Source organism: Aethalodelphis obliquidens, unplaced genomic scaffold (assembly GCF_003676395.1).
Source record: "Aethalodelphis obliquidens isolate GAN/ISIS:26980383/991018 unplaced genomic scaffold, ASM367639v1 scaffold27, whole genome shotgun sequence".
Taxonomy (NCBI): domain Eukaryota; kingdom Metazoa; phylum Chordata; class Mammalia; order Artiodactyla; family Delphinidae; genus Aethalodelphis; species Aethalodelphis obliquidens.
Genome location: NW_020837971.1, coordinates 8,890,994 through 8,910,462, shown reverse-complemented (window position 1 = coordinate 8,910,462; position 19,469 = coordinate 8,890,994).

The window sequence follows — 19,469 nt, the reverse complement described above, 5'->3', positions numbered from 1 at the left end:
GACCCCAGGTGAGAACAGGGACAATCCCTTTTTTGGGGGGTCAGAGGCCAGGACCCCAGAATGAGAGCAAGGACCACCCTCTTGGGAAGGTCAGAGGCCAGAACTCCAGGTGAGAACAGGGAACGCCCCCTTTGTGGGGCACGAGGTCAGGGGCCTTTTCTCCCCAGTTTGCCCCTAGGTCCCATCTCCCCCCAAGCCCTCATGAGGCAAGCAGGGGTTCCTGGAGTCCCAGCAGTGTCCCAGGAGGCAGGTGCCTGGTGACTGTGGGCTCAAGCAGGGGTGGGGAGGGACACTCTGCTATTCCTGGAGCGCCAGCCAGGATCGAAGCCATGCCCCAGGCTGGGGTTGTGGCAGCGGGTCAGGTGGACCTGAGCCTGGGCCCAGCCCTGTGCTTGGTGAGGGGGTTTGTCCTCAGCATCACCTGACCTCTGCTGGGAGAAACAGAGTCCAGGAGAACTCCTTGGCCAGCCCTGTCCAGGCACATGCAGGGTGTAGCCCCTCCCAGCCCTGCCCCACCTCAGAAGCCCAGCGTCCTCCCTGTGGCTGCTCAGCCCTGAGTTCTGTGTCTGCCCCAGGATGACTGAGGCCGGCTTCCTGGGCCACCTGGCCTCACTGCCCTGCAGCCCCTAGGCAGCAGGTGGCCAAATCTATGGCCTCTTGCTTCCCATGGGGCTTGCGGGGGGGTGGGTTTACACCTGAAGAAGCACCCAAGAGCACTAGACTCCCCTTTGGGCCTTCTTTATATTCCTCCTTCTACTCTGAGCTGTGGGTATTTTTAACCCTGTACATATGGCAGCTCTTCTGACACAGAGGCTATTTTATCAATTGTCAGTACCATCCCTGTAGGATGATTCTCCATGGGTGTTTCCAGACTCAGGCTCCAATGGACCAGATAAAAATGTTTTGTTTTGTTTAAAAAAAAAAAAAAAAGGTGACCGAATGTGCGTGGGTTTATCTCTTCGCTTTCTATCTTGTTCCATTGACTGTATTTCTGTTTTTGTGCCAGTACCATACTGTCTTGATTACTGTAGCTTTGTAGTATAGTCTGAAGTCAGGGAGCCTGATTCCTCCAGCTCCGTTTTTCGTTCTCAAGATTGCTTTGGCTATTTGGGATCTTTTGTGTTTCTATAAAAATTGTGAAATTTTTTGTTCTACTTCTGTGAAAAATGCCAGTGGGAGTTTGATAGGGATTGCATTGAATCTGTAGATTGCTTTGGGTAGTAGAGTCATTTTCATAATGTTGATTCTTCCAATCCAAGAACATGGTATATCTCTCCATCTGTTTGTATCATCTTTAATTTCTTTCATCAGTGTCTTACAGTTTTCTGCATACAGATCGTTTGTCTCCTTAGGTAGGTTTATTCCTAGGTATTTTATTCGTTTAGTTGCAGTGGTAAATGGGAGTGTTTCCTTAACTTCTCTTTCATATTTTTCATCGTTAGTGTTTAGGAATGCAAGAGATTTCTGTGAATTAGTTTTGTATCCTGCTACTTTACCAAATTCATTGATTAGTCCTAGTAGTTTTCTGGTAGCCTCTTTAGGCTTCTCTGCGTATAGTATCATGTCATCTGCAAACAGTGACAGTTTTACTTCTTCTTTTCCGATTTGGATTCCTTTTATTTCCTTTTCTTCTCTGATTGCGGTGACTAAAACTTCCAAAACTATGTTGAATAATAGTTCTGAGAGTGGAGAACCTTGTCTTGTTCCTGATCTTAGAGGAAATGGTTTCAGTTTTTCACCATTGAGAACGATGTTGGCTGTAGGTTTGTCATATATGGCCTTTATTATGTTGAGGAAATTTCCCTCTATGCCTACTTTCTGGAGGGTTTTTATCATAAATGGGTGTTGAATTTTGTCGAAAGCTTTCTCTGCATCTATTGAGATGATCATATGGTTTTTCTCCTTCAGTTTGTTAATATGGTGTATCACATTGATTGATTTGCGTGTATTGAAGAATCCTTGCATTCCTGGGATAAACCCCACTTGATCATGGTGTATGATCCTTTTAATGTGCTCTTAGATTCTGTTTGCTGCTGTTTTGTTGAGGATTTTTGCATCTATGTTCATCAGTGATATTGACCTGTAGTTCTCTTTCTTTGTGACATCTTTGTCTGGTTTTGGTATCAGGGTGATGGTGGCCTCTTAGAATAAGTTTGGGAGTGTTCCTCCTTCTGCTGTATTTTGGAAGAGTTTGAGAAGGATAGGTGTTAGCTCTTCTCTAAATGTTTGATAGAATTCACCTGTGAAGCCATCTGGTCCTTGGCTTTGGTTTGTTGGAAGATTTTTAATCACAGTCTCGACGTCAGTGCTTGTGATTGGTCTGTTCCTATTTTCTCTTTCTTCCTGGTTCAGTCTCAGAAGGTTGTGCTTTTCTAAGAATTTGTCCATTTCTTCCAGGTTGTCCATTTTATTGGCATATAGTTGCTTGTAGTAATCTCTCATGATGCCTTGTATTTCTGCAGTGTCAGTTGTTACTTCTCCTTTTTCATTTCTAATTCTGGTGATTTGAGTCTTCTCCCTTTTTTTCTTGATGAGTCAAGAAAATCAATTTTGTTTATCTTCTCAGAGAACCAGCTTTTATTTTTATTGATCTTTGCTCTTGTTTCCTTCATTTTGTTTTCATTTATTTCTGATCTCATCTTTATGATTTCTTTCCTTCTGCTAACATTGGGGTTTTTTTTGTTGTTGTTGTTCTTTCTCTAATTGCTTTAGGGGTAAGGTTAGGTTGTTTGAGAGTTTTCTTGTTTCTTGAGGTAGGATTGTATTGCTGTAAACTTCCCTCTTAGAACTGTTTTTGCTGCATCCCATAGGTTTTGGGTCATTGTGTTTTCTTTGTCATTTGTTTCTAGGTATTTTTTTATTTCCTCTTTGATTTCTTCAGCGATCTCTTGGTTATTAAGTAGTGTATTGTTTAGCCTCCATGTGTTTGTATTTTTTACAGTTTTTTTTTCCTGTAATTGATATCTAGTCTCATAGAGTTGTAGTTGGAAAAGATACTTGATACGACTTCAATATTCTTAAATTTACTGAGGCTTGATTTGTGACCCAAGATATGATCTACTCTGGAGAATGTTCCTTGAGCACTTGAGAAGAAAGTGTATTCTGTTGTTTTTGGATGGAATGTCCTATAAATATCAGTTAAGTCCATCTTGTTTAATTTGTCATTTAAAGCTTGTGTTTCCTTATTTATTTTCATTTTGTATGATCTGTCCATTGGCAAAAGTGGGGTGTTAAAGTCCCTTACTATTATTGTGTTTCTGTCGATTTGCCATTTTATGGCTGTTAGCATTTGCCTTATATATTGAAGTGCTCGTATGTTGGGTGCATAAATATTTACCATTGTTATATCTTCTTCTTGGATTGATCCCTTGATCATTATGTAGTGTCCTTCTTTGTCTCTTGTAACAATCTTTGTTTTAAAGTCTATTTTATCTGATATGAGTATAGCTACTCCAGCTTTCTCTTGATTTCCATTTTCATGGACTATCTTTTTCCATCCCCTCACTTTCAGTCTGTATGTGTCCCTACGTCTGAAGTGGGTCTCTTGTAGACAGCGTATATATGGGTCTTGGTTTGTATCCATTGAGCCAGTCTATGTCTTTTGGATGGAGCATTTAATCCATTTACATTTAAGGTAGTTATTGATATATCGTTCCTATTACCATTCTCTTTATTGTTTGAGGTTTGTTTTTGTAGGTCTTTTCCTTCTCTTGTTTCCTGCCTAGAGAAGTTCCTTTAGCATTTGTTGTAAAACTGGTTTGGTGGTGCTGAATTCTCTTCACTTTTGCTTGTCTGTAAAGATTTTAATTTCTCCGTTGAATCTGAATGAGATCCTTGCTGGGTACGGTGATCTTGGTTGTAGGTTTTTTCCTTTCATCAGTTTAAATATGTCATGCCACTCCCTTCTGGCTTGCAGAGTTTTTGCTGAAAGATCAGCTGTTATCCTTATGGGGAGGGTGTGGGAAGATTTTTAAAGAGCCAAATTAAACCCATTAGTCCTGCAAAGCCCATCAATTAATTTTCCCTCATGGGAGTGCACGTGACTCCTTATTCATCCCTGTAACAGAGGGATAAGGGAAGAGAAACCTAGTGATCCAGGGGATTGAGTTATGAAGCTGAACGTTTTCAAATACAAAGTCTGGAAGTTCACTTCCTTAGGCTGGTGAGACAGTTCTCTATTTTTTCAAAGCATTTGGTCTCCAAAATATCACTGGCTCAGACTGAAAGTACAGTGTGCATGTGTTTGTGTGTCTGCCAGGGGTGGAGACTTACTGAGAGCAATGATTGACTGCAGACAAAATAGAAGGAGGTTTCTTGGTGTCCCGGGGATTGGGGGCTGAGCACTGCCCCACTGTCAGCCAGAGGGTCACTGGGAGATGGGATCCTGATTCCCAGGCGAGTAGAGAATCCATAGAAAAGCCATCCTCCATCACTTTTACAGCAGCTCTGTATCTCCCAGGTGACCTCTGTTCCTTCTGGATCCTGAACCAGTATCCCCTCTCCTCCATCCCAGGATTTCCTATACTAGAGTTCATCCTCCAACCTAGGCTCTTATGAACTCCGGCTGAGGCCCAGGGACAACAGGGAGAATGGCCTTGGCCTCACTGGTTTCTTGGAGATGGATAATTAAGAGTTCCTCTCAGTTATTCTGACATCAAGATAAATGATTGTCTCATCTGATCTATTTCCTTTCACAGTAGTCCTCTTGGATTTTAGCCTTCTACAAACAGTGCTGTAATAGTTGACATCAGCAGGCAAACTATTTAACTCAAAGGCTGCCTCCCTCCCAAATATTTAGAGCGATCTTACCAGTTTCCCAAAGTATATAGGAATACACGCTCAGGAAACTGGCGGCTTTAGAAGCCTCAGAGTTGGCATTCTTGGTTGATTCAAGGGAGGGACTAGGGAGCCACACCTTAGAAGTTTGCCAAGCTGTACTTCACCCAGAATGGGAGGGATAGGTGGGCTGGGTGGGAGTTTGGGGCTGGTAGGGCTGACCACAGGACCATGAGCTTGGCCAGCTCTGTTCCACAGATCATTCAACAGATTCCTTCCCTGCCCTGGCTCTGTCACACCCAGGAGGCCAAGTCCCAACCAGACACCACATACACACACACACTAATTATTTCAGAAATGCTAGACTCCAGCTCTTGGGTCTCCTTGCCTCTGTAGGAACTACTTAGCTAAGTCCAATTATGCAAAGATTGTCTGTTCTATGACTAAGCTTGCAGATACTTCATGCTTTTTTGGTGGTTTGAGATTAAGTACCCTGCTCTTCCCCAAATCCTAATATAGCCACTAAAATTTGACTATATGTAGTAAATGTTTCAGGGGAGAAATAATGGCCAGATTCTCATTCCTGTATGTGGATGTTTCCTCCATGCAGAAGAATTCTTTACTAGTTGGGGCCTCTTGTATCCCCAGATTTTTCAGGTTAGAAACCCCCTCAGCCTTATCACTATCTTGTTTTATTGCTGTGTTTTTCTCTTTTCTTCTTTTTTTCTCTTCTGGAAATCTCCATACATCCAGCACCATGTTTTCCATGTAGTAGACATACACAACATTTTGACTGAAAATAATGCAATCAAATAGCCTGACCATCTTTATCACATCCAACCATCATGGGAACAATGAGATAAAACAGATTAGAAAATAAGAACAGAGTAAGAGGTGACAACAGTCTAGAAACAGATGAAGAATGAATTATTTGCTATGAGGAAGTCTGCTTTGTGACAGCCTTCAGAGAAAGTATTTGTGGTCTAGTTAGAGAGACAACATATGCAGATGAAAACAATAATGTACAATGTGATAGTATGTATAGGCCTAGTGGTTTTGAAAGTGTATTATGTAACGGTCCTTACATAATACAATAGTTTACTGGAGGAGGTCACTTGGGGTGGGATTTCAAGCATTTTAAATATGCAAGGGGAGGTCCAGGATTTAAGGCAAGAGGAATCAGCGGGGAAAGTCTTCAAGCCAAAAAGTATTTGAGGGACAGTGAACTGATCAGTTCCCTGAGCTGGAGGGTTTTTGAAAGACAGCATTGGGAGATATGGGAAAGACATAGGAAGGCAGGCCTGTGTTCTCAAACTTATTTCATGTCTTGGCACATGTAAATAGTAACAACATTTGTGTGGTACACTGGGTGCAGTGGATTAAATGTTTGTGTCCCCCCAACTCCCAATTTGTATGCTGAAATCCTAACCCCGCAATGTGGTGCTATTAGGAGGGGGGGGGCCTTTGGGAGGTGATTAGGTCATGAGGGTTGTGCCCTTATAAAAGGGTCCCCAAAGAGCTCTCTTGCTGTGTTGCTGCCCTGTGAGGACACAAGGAGAATATAGCAGTCTGCAACCCAGAAGAGGACCCTCACTAGAACCCAGCCATTTTGGTGCCCTCATCTCAGATTCTTAGCCTTCAGGACTGTGAGAAATAAATTTGTTGTTGATAGCCACTCAGTCTGTGGGACTTTGTTATAGCAGCCAGAACTGACTGTGACACTGGGATAAAGTGAAGAGGTTTCTCAAAGCATGAGACAATGCCTGTATCTCCAAGGGCCTGGGTTGCCTTTGAGGCACACTTGTTGGGAAGCTGTTATTGGTTATTGTTCCTGGGTAGAGTAGCTATCTGACTCAGACATGTGGGTATCGTGCAGCTTGACAAAGGATTGGAATCCATCTTTTCATATTTTTTAGTTCAGCCTCAGATGTTTGAAATGAAGGAAATGATAGCAAAGATCAATAAAACTAAAAGATGATTCTTTGAGAAGATAAACAAAACTGATAAACCGTTAGCCAGGCTCATCAAGAAAAAAAGGGGGAAGACGAATCAACAGAATTAGAAATGAAAAAGGAGAAGTAACAACTGACACTGCAGAAATACAAAGGATCCTGAGAGATTACTACAAGCAACTATATGCCAATAAAATGGACAACCTGGAAGAAATGGACAAATTCTTAGAAAAGCACAACCTTCTGAGACTGAACCAGGAAGAAAGAGAAAATAGGAACAGACCAATCACAAGCACTGAAATTGAGACTGTGATTAAAAATCATAGTAAAAGTTTAGAGAAAAGAAGCCACAGGAAATCAGTCACAGTCAGTGCAACCCCAGGGATCTACAGTCAGATCCTGGTGCTTGTGGGGACATTCCATTCTTATTATCAGAAATCGACCACTGAGGGCACTTTTCTCGGTTTCCTTGTTCAGCTCAACTTGGCTGATAAAGTTTAGTAAGCGCTTGACAAATTTCCAGAAAAGATTTTTCTGTAAATTGATTTTTAGAAGCCCACATTCCTTGGCGTGATGCATCAGACCCTTTATGATCCATCCCTTAGAGTCTATCGACTGTTCTACGCCATTTTCTCTAAGGGACTTGAGCATCCCTGGAGTGCGGTATCTGCTGGGGTCCTGGAACCAGTGCCCTGAGGATACCGACAGACCACTGTATGCAGTTTGCATAACCTCCCCTGGGAGGGCTTTCTAGATTAGGGTTAGGAAAGCTTTCCTCCATTTGTGATCACCACAGAAGTAACAGTAACATCAACACTACCAAGAACAAACTCTTCCGTAGCTCTTTCCACGTGTCTTATATTATTCTAAGCACTTTAATATTAATTCATTTAATTCTCACAACATTCCAAGGAAAAGGGCATTACTATGACGCCCACGGGCAGATGTTGAAAGTAAGGCACAGGGGAGTTCAGTGGCTTGCCGCAGGTCCCACAGCTGCTAAGAGGTCATTGTCATAGCGCTTCTCCGGGGTGACAGCTGTTTACCGGGCTGCCTCCTCCATGAGGTTGTGAGTTCTTGGGGTCTGTGAGCGCTCTGTTCACCACGGAATTCCCCAGGCCTAACATAGTGCTTGGCACATGCAAAGTGATGGCCTCAGTAACTATTTGTGGATTAGATAATCTGCACAGAATATCTCTTCTTGGAAAGTCAGTGGATTCCCTTGAATTTGCAGGAAGAAACAGGGATATTGGATGATACCCCTGAAGCCTCCCAGATCAGCAGAAACCCAGGCATCCCCTCCCTCCCATGGAAACTCCTAACCCAAAGCCCTGTAATCTACCTGCTCTTAAAACCTCAGCACAGAAAACTTGCGAGGATAATGGTGTGTAGAGTATGGAACTTGGGAAGGACCCCAGTTTGACTAATGTTAATTATAAGGAACTGTTCAATACAATGCTTGAGAAATATTCCCTTTATAGCCCCTTTGCCTGATCCAGTTTATTAGTTCTCTTTGTTGTTCCCTTATTAATTGTGACAGAAATATAAGACTGAAAACTGCCTGTACCACATCCTTGTGAGCAAGAAATCCTCCCATATAATGGATACCCAGACCCATCCCTGGGACTCTGCCTTCTGAATTACCAGCAGACTGTCTATAATTTTAATCTGTCTGCCTACACACCTGTCCAATCACCTACCTCTTCTCTGTCTACCTCTTAGACACGTCCCATGATCCTGACAGAGACAAAGCTGTTTGCAATAAACAGGGAGTGAAGTTTCTAAGCCAGGGACGGTTCCTTCATTCCTGGGATTTTTCCTGTTCAAGGGCAGAGCACAGAGTCCTAGGAGAGGGGAAGACTTAGTAGACCGGCTTGGTTGGAGCCTGCTCTCAAAGCCCTGGTCCTGAGGCTCCAGAGGTGACCAACTATCAATAGAAGCTGCTTCTCTGGCCATTATACAGGATGTTGTTCCTTCCAAAGCCCTGGATCCTGGCATAGAGTCTGGCAGGGGTCACATCCCGCTGGAAGGAAGCACAGAGGGTGCCCTGCCTCTCCAGGTTTAGAGAAAGGGTGCAGGGGCACGGACTGGGGGTGGGAAGGGTTTGGGGGCGTGGGTCCCGAGCCAGCTTCTTCCTGGCTAGGGACACGGTGGCACGCGTTCCATTGCTCTGTACCTGGGAGGAATCCTCTTCCTTCCAAAGCTCAGCCAGCTTTTGCTGCAGTTACCCATGTTGTGGGTATGTTTAATGCCACGACAGTTTTCAGCAGATTGGGAGAAGCCCTGATGGGTGTATCTCAGTGAGGCCGTGAGTCCCGCCGCCCCCCCACCCCCCGCCGAGCGTCCCCTAGGCTCCCCGCCTGCCCGCCGCAGCATTTCTCCTTTTCTTTTAAAGTGGATGCCTGGCCACCCCTCCCCTCTCTCCTTCCTTCCTTCCTTCCTTCCTTTTCTTTTAAAATAGTATTTACTGACTCGAGGGGGAGGGGCTTCTGTGCTGCTGATAATGGTCTGTTTCTTGATGAGGTGCTGGATGCATGGTGTGACCAATTTGTAAACTGTCCCCAAGCTGGTCACTTCTCTGTATGTGTGTTATACATCAGTAAAAGTTCAAAAATTAGTACTTACCAAAATTATTTTTACTTAAAAATGTATAAAGTTTAAGTGACTTCTCCTGTTTTCTTAATTACTGGGGGTTTATTTCCTTCTTTTTTCTCCACATTCTTGCAGACTCCTCTCTATCTGAATCTTGATATTTCAGCTGGAGGCCGGTGCTGGACCATCGTGTCTGCCTCTCAAAGCAGTGACCTCTGCCCAAACACTCCATCTTTTTATATAGTGGAGGGCCCTCGGGCGGGGCAGAATGTCATAAAGGAAACATGGTCCCATGTGGACTCATTTGGAGGGAAAGGGGTCTCTGATCCAAGCTGCTGTGTGGAATTCCACTTAATTATTCATTGACTTGTGCGTTCATTGCCATTTGTTCATGCGTTCATTCAACATTTATTATCGAATGTTAACCAAATGCTGGCACGTGGATTTCTGTCTGCAAGGAGCTTGCAACCTAGCAGGCAGACAGGATGTCCACCTGTCATCATCCTGCAGCGGGGAACATGAGCTGGACCCTCAGAGCTGCACAGGAAAAGGGTAATAGCAGTTGGCAGCAGGAGCCTGTCTTTTCCAACCAAGCCTTCCAAAGGGAAGGCCTCATTCGGGGTGGTAGGCAGAATGGGTAGAGCTCACAGGCAGAGGTGGGGGGTGAGAGCCGTCCGGCAGAAGGAATAATATATGGCAGTCAAAGCTCAGAAGAATGACATTTCTTCAAGTAGTCCAGAATGGGAGAAGAGGCCAAGAGAGGGTGAGTTGTGGCCAAGTCATGGTACTCTTGCCCTGGCCCTGGCAAGAAACATTCTGGAGAAGGTGTTAAAACAATTGGGAAGAGCCATATTTAACAGGGTCGGGGGAGGGGCAGGGTTAGAGTACATCTTTAGGGGCCCCTGGTCTTTCTTCTTTCGATTAACAGCTTTATTGAGGATTACTTGATTACACAGCATCCCGTTCAGTTTTAACCTTTCCCATGGTTCTCTGATGCAAATGCAGCAGTCCTGATGTATCCATGTGGGTATGATAACTGTGCTAGTCGCTATAACAAAATCTCAGTGGTTTCTTTCTTTCTCACATCATAGCCCCAAGCTGGCTGGGTGGGGCAGGTGCTATTCTAAGTATTCGTTCAGGACCCAGCTCCTTCCAGCTCATGGCTGTGCTCTCGCCTTGGGTCTTGAGTCCTCCACTGGGTCTGAGAATGGCCCGCATCTCTTGTGCCCACGTTCCATGGGCCAGCACTCTGTCATGTGAGCCACCTAACACGAAGGGTGGCTGGGACATACAGCCTATCCGTGTGCCCGGGGGGAAAGAAAGTAGGTTTGGCCAAGCCATAGCACTATGTTTGCCACAATATATTGGAGATGATAGGGCTTTGATGAGCATGATAAAATTTAAGTGCTATCGTATATCTAATTTCATGCATTATGAATGATTTCTATCATGAGACACTTAGGATATGACCCATCAGCCTTAGGCAGTCATTGATGTTGTGATTATATCTTGTTTCTATGTTGAGTGGTTAGTGATAACTAAAGGCTTTTACAGAACCAGAAACTGGCAATTCTCTCTCTTGCTGTCTCCAAATTCCTCTATAATAATTCAGTTCCTTCTTCACTCGCTGGGAAATTCTCTTCTAATCAGACAGGGCAGTAATCCAGAGGATACACAGAGGTGACTGGGGAGAGATTAGTAGAAAGCTAAGGAATTATATTAGCTGACTTTGTCATTGTCAAGGCCAAGCAAAAAATTCACATTTTTGGAGTAGCGTTTTGTCCATTTATCCTACTACCCCATCACTATTAGAGTTTACTTCTCATAATAAAAGTTCATTTTCATAAACTTGAAAAAGAAAACTATTTTTAATAAAAAGTTTATATGTATCGTCAACAGGGTGGGTGATTGGTGGAAGGTCTGGGTCGTGTAGTCATTTGAAGACCAGGCTGAAGGCTCTGCCATCTCCAACATGGGGCTTTCTAGGTCGCCTCAAGCATCAACATCCAGCCAGAAGATGAGAGCAGTGGATGGGGCATGTTTATGGGTTGGACCTGAAAGTGGTAAATGGCATTTCCATCTCCATTTCATTGGTCAGAACTCAGTCATGTAACCCCACCTATTGCAAGGGTCTGAGAAATACAGGCCCTGTTGCAACTCAGCAACTCTATCCTATGTGGTGGAGGGAGGGTCATCAGTCTTTGGTGAACAAGTCACCTCTGCCACAGTGGGGCTACCAGCTTCTCTTTCTTTAAACTTACACGCAGCACCCTTGCCCTGACAAAATGAGCTGTACTAAGGATGGTGGTTTCAAGAAACAACAGAGACCTTGCTTGAATACTGTGGTTCTAAAAGAATGAAATGCTCTGTTGTCATTGGATTGACAATATAAATTTGTTGGATTGATAATATGGGTCCCAAACAGGGGGATAGATAGTGTAGATTGTTATGCGGCACAAAGGTCCAAAGGAGGTAAAAGGCAAAAGCAGATGTGATAGTCAGTCGGGCTGGTGACAAACGCTCCAGTCTCCTAGGAGGCGGCCGGTAAGATGATATTCCCCACCCCCTTTGAAGTTAGGATGATCACTGATTTGCTTTGACCAATGGAATGTGGGCAGAAGTGTGTCACAGGTTGCCATGTTTCCTTCCCTGTGCTGTGGAGAACTTGGAAGCCCATGTCGAGATGGAACCTTGTCAACCCGGCCCCTGAAAGACTGGGATCAGCAGAACTCTCCAGTTCCCTCGTGGTGAGTCAAGCTGCTGAAATCTCGGAGTGGTTTGTAACTGTAGTCCAACCTAGTATGTTCTGACTGTTACATCAGGTAAAGGCTCTTCTTGAAAAAATAGGCTGACATAAGATTTTGCATCAGATTTTAAAAGGTTAAACATCACCCTATGGGGTTTGAAATCTAAACTTGCTTTGGGTGGAAGACTTTGTTGATATCAACATTAAGTGGTATGAACCAGTCCTATTCATTAAAATACAATATTTAATTTTAAAATGCTTCAAAAGTGATGCTATAAACTTCATTTTTTAGTTTTTATTTATTTATTTTCCTTATTTTTTTGGCTGTGTTGGGTCTTAGTTGCGGCACACGGGATCTTCTTTGAGGCATGCAGAATCTTTTGTTATGGCACACGGGCTTCAGAGCGCGTGGACTCTGTATTTTGCGGCACGTGTGGGCTGTCTCGTTGAGGCACACGAGCTCGATAGTTGTGGAGCAGGGGCTTAGCTGCCCCGCGGCATGTGGGATCTTAGTTCCCCGACCAGGGATCGAACCCACGTGCCCTACATTGGAAGGCGATTCTTTACCACTGCACCACCAGGGAAGTCCCCCAATTTTTTTTTTTTAATTAACTAATTTATTTATTTTTGGCTGCGTTGGGTCCTTGTTGCTGCACATGGGCTTTCTCTAGTTGCAGCGAGCGAGGGCTACTCTTTGTTGCAGTGCACGGGCTTCTCAGTGAAGTGGCTTTTCTTGTTGCGGGGCGTGGGCTCTAGGTGTGCAGGCTTCAGCAGTTGTGGCACGCGGACTCAGTAGTTGTGGGTCACAGGCTCTAGAGCGTGGGCTCAGTAGTTGTGGGACATGGGCTTAGTTGCTCCGCAGCATGTGGGATCTTCCCGGACCAGGGCTCGAACCCGTGTCCCCTGCATTGGCAGGAGGATTCTTAACCACTGCGCCACCAGGGAGGTCCCCCTAAACTTCTTTATTATATAAAATATCAGAGAAAGAGCAAACATTTTATCTAATGTTTAAGCTACACAGTTATAGACAAAAAGTAGCTGATTTCTATTTCTAGCTGTTTTAAAATAAGATATAATCATCAGAGGTTTCAATGTAGATTTTAGTAAAAGTAGATTTCATATAATTCTGTCTTTTTTTAAGCTACTGTTCCTCTTTCTCCTCAGAGATTTTGTGTGGCTTTTCTTAGAACCTCCTCCTTCTTAATGGTATTGAAATAACTGGAATTCATACCAGAGGCTCTTCTTCTTCTTTTGTTTCCTCAATTCTACTTTAAAAATTCTATGATTACCATATTTAAATTGCAATATCAGTCTATTAGCCACCAGTGCCAAGATTCACCATGGATGCCTTATATCCTCTGCTCCAAAATGCCTCACGATAGCAGAGATGATGACAATACTAAACCATCTGCATCCACCTTAGTGTGAGGCAGTAGGTTATGAGACCTTCCTATTTTACAGGACAGCAGGAAGTTCAAAACTTGGCAGGAAACAGGGCTATGCTAGTGTTTTCCAAGGGTCAGAAAACATCAGAACCCTCTGGGAGACTTGTTCAAAATGTGGGTTCTTAGTTTCACTCCAGTCTCCGTGAACCCAAACTTCCAGAGAAAGGACCTGGGAATGTGCATTTCTAACAATCTCTCCAGTTGATTCTGGTGGACAGCTGGGTCCATCTCAGCAAAGGCCAGAGGGGACCCCAGAGGCCAGCACAGGGCAGCATGCCCTCCCTGCCCTTCCTCTGTGGTGAGGATAAGGGCACTTCCATGTGCCCATAAACCATTTGGGATGTGAGAGATGGTGAGACTCTTCAAGAGGAGAGACTCTCTGATAGGGAGTTTGAGCTTCGAGTTAACTAAATATTTACCCAAAGGAGACTTTTTACAATTGATAAGACTGAGGGACTTTAATTGGCAAGTTAGTTTTTCCCTGTTGGTGGAAGTAGACGCTCAAAGGCAAAATAATTCAGTTATAGGAACGAGATACCTTTTTTTCTTTGCACAACAGAATCATGGTCTATAAATATATTCCCGTACCTTGTAAACAACCCAGAATTTCCAAAATATATTTGACATTAAAATGTTTTTTCAAGTAAAATTTATTAAAATTCTGCAGAAACTACTGTTCTCGGCAGTACATTTTGGGAAATGTTGCCCCACATTATTTTGCATCTTCCTGTTGTTGACTCAAACTTGGGTCCACTTGCCCACGCACAATAAAGCCAATCTACTGATACCAGGTTGGGATGAAGGAAAGTACAGCATTTATTGCAAGGCGTCCAAACTGGGGCCAAAAGGAGAACGGGCAGCTTATGCTCAAAGGAGCAGAACTCTCTGATGGCTTTCAGGGAAGAGTTTTCAACACAGTGTGAGGGAGAGGGTCACAGGGTGCCTGATCAGCTCGTGGACATTCCTCTGATTGACTGGTATGAGGTAACAGGGGGATGTTTAGCAAATCTCAATTATCAGTTTTCTGGCTCAAACCAGTCTGGGGTCTACATGCTTGTGGGCAGCATACAGTTAACTTCTTCCACCTGGTGGGGGCTTCAGTACCTGCCTAACAGCTCAAAGAACGTGGCTCAGAATATTATCTATAGTCCTTGAGGAGGAACTAAAGGTCCTTGACTTTTTTGCTTTTTTTTTTTGCGATACGCGGGCCTCTCACTGTTGTGGCCTCTCCCGTTGCGGAGCACAGGCTCCGGACGGGCAGGCTCAGCGGCCACGGCTCACGGGCCCCGCCGCTCTGCGGCATGTGGGATCTTCCCGGACCGGGGCACAAACCGTGTCCCCTGCATCAGCAGGCGGACTCTCAACCACTGTGCCACCAGGGAAGCCCTTGACTCTTTTTTTATGGCTAAATTATTATTATTTTGTCCTGCTTATTTTCCTTTGTTTCCGCATTTTCTTACTTCTCTGATAACGTACTTTTAGAAATCAGGGAAGAAAAGCTTTAGGAGGCTAAAGCTTTTCAACAGACAAGAGGCAGGGGACACAGGGGTTTGTCCCAGGGAAGGCCCCGCGGGTCCTGCTTGGTTTCAACCTCTGTGTGTGTGCACCATGTGTAGTTTTATAATCTTACAAAACAATAGGGAGGGGCTTCCCTGGTGGCACAGTGGCTGAGAGTCCGCCTGCCGATGCAGGGGATGAGGGTTCGTGCCCCGGTCCGGGAAGATCCCACATGCCGCGGAGCGGCTGGCCCCGTGAGCCATGGCCGCTGAGCCTGCGCGTCCGGAGCCTGTGCTCCGCAACGGGAGAGGCCACAAGAGTGAGAAGCCCGCATACCGCAAAAAAAAAAAAAACAAAAACAAACAAAAAAAAAAAACCAAACAATAGGGAGGAGCTTCAAGATGGCGGAAGAGTAAGACACGGAGATTACCTTCCTCCCCACAGATACACCAGAAATACATCTACATGTGGAACAACTCCTACAGAACACCTACTGAACGCTGGCAGAAGACCTCAGACCTCCCAAAAGGCAAGAAACTTCCCACGTAGCTCGGTGGGGCAAAAGAAAAAAGAATAAACAGAGCCAAAGAATAGGGACGGGACCTGCACAAGTGGGAGGGAGCCGTGAAGGAGGAAAGGTTTTCACACACTAGAAGCCCCTTCGCGGGCGGAGACCGGGGGTGGGTGGGGGGAAGCTTCAGAGCCGCGGAGGCGAGCACAGCCACAGGGGTGCGGAAGCCAAAGCGGAGAGATTCCCGTACAGGGGATCAGGGCTGACCGGCACTCACCAGCCCGAGAGGCTTGTCTGCTCACCCGCCGGGGCGGGCGGGGCTGGGAGCTGAGGCTCGGGCTTCCGTCGGCCGGCCGGAGCGCTGGGAGAGGACTGGGGTTGGCGGCGTGAACACAGCCTGCAGGGGAATAGCGCACCACGGCTAGCCGGGAGGGAGTCCGGGGAAAAGTCTGGACCTGTACCCGAAGAGGCAACAGACTTTTTCTTGCCTCTTTGTTTCCTGGTGCACGAGGAGAGGGGATTAAGAGCGCTGCTTAAAGGAGCTCCAGAGACGGGCGTGAGCCGCGGCTAACAGCGCGGACCCCAGAGACAGGCATGAGACGCTAAGGCTGCCGCTGCTGCCACCAAGAAGCCTGTGTGCGAGCACAGGTCGCTATCCACACGCCCCTTCCGGGGAGCCTGTGCAGCCCGCCACTGCCAGGGTCCCGGAATCCAGGGACAACTTCCCCGGGAGAACACACGGCGCACCTCAGGCTGGTTCAACGTCACGTTGGCCTCTGCCGCCGCAGGCTCGCCCCGCACTCCTACCCTTCCCTCCCCCCCGGCCTGAGTGAGCCAGAGCCCCCGAATCAGCGGCTTCTTTAACCCCATCCTGTCTGAGCGAAGAACAGACGCCCTCCGGTGACCTACACGCAGAGGCGGGGCCAAATCCAAAGCTGAACCCCGGGAGCTGTGCGAACAAAGAAGAGAAAGGGAAATCTCTCCCAGCACCCTCAGGAGCAGCGGATTAAAGCTCCACAATCAACTTGATGTACCCTGCATCAGTGGAATACCTGAACAGACAACGAATTATCCCAAATTGAGGAGGTGGACTTTGGGAGCAACGATATACATATTGTTTTCCCTTTTTGTGAGTGTGTATGTGTATGTTTCTGTGTGTGATTTCGTCGGTATAGCTCTGCTTTTACCATTTGTCCTAGGGATGTCTGTCCTTTTTTTTTTTATTTAGTATAGTTTTTAGCACTTGTTATCATTGGTGGATTTGTCTTTTGGTTTGGTTGCTCTTTCTTTCTTTTTTATTATTTAAAAAAATTTTTTAATAATTATTTTTTATTTTAATAACATTTTAATTTAATTTAATTTAATTTTATCTTCTTTCTTTCTTTTTCGCCCTTTTATTCTGAGCCGTGTGGATAACAGGCTCTTGGTGCTCCAGCCAGGCATCAGGGCTGTGCCTCTGAGGTGGGAGAGCCGAGTTCAGGACACTGGTCCACCAGAGACCTCCTGGCTCCACATAATATCAAATGGTGAAAATCTCCCAGAGATCACCATCTCAACACCAGCACCCAGCTTCACTCAACGACCAGCAAGCTACAGTGCTGGACAACCTATGCCAAAAACTAGCAAGACAGGAACACAACCCCACCCATTAGCAGAGAGGCTGCCTAAAATCATAATAAGGCCACAGACACCCCAAAACACACACCAGACGTGGACCTGGCCACCAGAAAGACAAGATCCAGCCTCATCCACCAGAACACAGGCACCAGTCCCCTCCACCAAAAACAACAGGAACTATGAACATGCAGCCTGCAAAAAGGAGACCCCAAACACAGTAAGTTAAGCAAAATGAGAAAACAGAGAAACATGCAGCAGATGAAGGAGCAAGTTAAAAACGCACCAGACCTAACAAATGAAGAGGAAATAGGCATCTACCTGAAAAAGAATTCAGAGTAATGATAGTAAAGATGATCCAAAATCTTGGAAATAGATGCAGAAAATACAAGAAACGTTTAACAAGGAACTTGAAGAACTAAAGAACGAACAAGCAGTGATGAACAACACAATAAATGAAATTAAAAATTCTCTAGAAGTGATCAATAGCAGAATAACTGAGGCAGAAGAACGGATAAGTGACCTGGAAGATAAAATAGTGGAAATAACTTCTGCAGAGCAGAATAAAGAAAAAAGAATGAAAAGAATTTAAGACAGTCTCAGAGACCTCTGGGACAACATTTAATGCACCAACATTCGAATTATAGGGGTCCCAGAAGAAGAAGAGAAAAAGAAAGGGACTGAGAAAATATTTGAAGAGATTACAGTTGAAAACTTCCCTAATATGGGAAAGGAAATAGTTAATCAAGTCCAGGAAGGACAGAGAGTCCCATACAGGAAAAATCCAAGGAGAAACATGCCAAGACACATACTAATCACACTATCAAAAATTAAATACAAGGAAAAAATATTACAAGCAGCAGGGAAAAACAACAAATAACATACAAGGGAATCCCCATAAGGTTAACAGGTGATCTTTCAGCAGAAACTCTGCAAGCCAGAAGGGAGTGGCAGGATATATTTTAAATGATGAAGGGGAAAAACCTACAACCAAGATTACCCAGCAGGGATCTCATTCAGATTTGACGGAGAAATTAAAACCTTTACAGACAAGCAAAAGCTAGGAGAATTCAGCACCACCAAATCAGCTTTACAACAAGTGCTAAAGGAACTTCTCTAGGCAGGAAACACAAGAGAAGGAAAAGACCTACAATAACAAACCCAGAACAATTAAGTAAATGGTAATAGGAACATACATGTCGATAATTACCTTAAATGTAAATGGATTAAGTGCTCCAACCAAAAGACATAGACTGGTTGAATGGATACAAACACAAGACCTGTGTATATGCTGTCTGCAAGAGACCCACTTCAGACCTAGGGACACATACAGACTGAAAGTGAGGGGATGGAAAAAGATAGTCCATGAAAATGGAAATCAAAAGAAAGCTGGAGTAGCAATTCTCATATCAGACAAAATAGACTTTAAAATAAAGACTATTACAAGAGACAAAGGAGGACACTACATAATGTCAAGGGATCAATCCAAGAAGAAGATATAGCAATTATAAATATTTATGCACCCAACATAGGAGCACCTCAATATATAAGTCAAGTACTAACAACTGTAAAAGGGGAGATCGACAGTAACACAATCATAGTAGGGGACTTTAACACCCCACTTTCACCAATGGACAGATCATCCAAAATAAAAATAAATAAGGAAACACAAGCTTTAAATAATACATTAAACAAGATGGACTTAATTAATATTTATAGGACATTCCATCCACAAAGAACAGAATACACTTTCTTCTCAAGTGCTCATGGAACATTCTCCAGAGTAGATCATATCTTGGGTCACAAATCAAGCCTTGGTAAATTTAAGAAAATTGAAATTGTATCAAGTACCTTTTCCGACCACAATGCTATAAGACTAGATATCAATTACAGGAAAAAATCTGTAAAAAATACAAACACATGTAGGCTAAACAATACACTACTTAATAACCAAGAGATCGCTGAAGAAATCAAAGAGGAAATCAAAAAATACATAGAAACAAATGACAGTGAAAACACGATGACCCAAAACTATGGGATGCAGCAAAAACAGTTCTAAGAGGGAAGTTTATAGCAATACAATCCTACCTTAAGAAACAAGAAACATCTCAAATAAACAACTTAACCTTACACCTAAAGCAATTAGAGAAAGAAGAACAAAAGAAACCCACAGTTAGCAGAAGGAAAGCAATCATAAAGATCAGATCAGAAATAAATGAAAAAGAAATGAAGGAAACAATAGCAAAGATCAATCAAACTAAAAGCTGGTTCTTTGAGAAGATAAACAAAATTGATAAACCATTAGCCAAACTCATCAAGAAAAAAAGGGAGAAGAC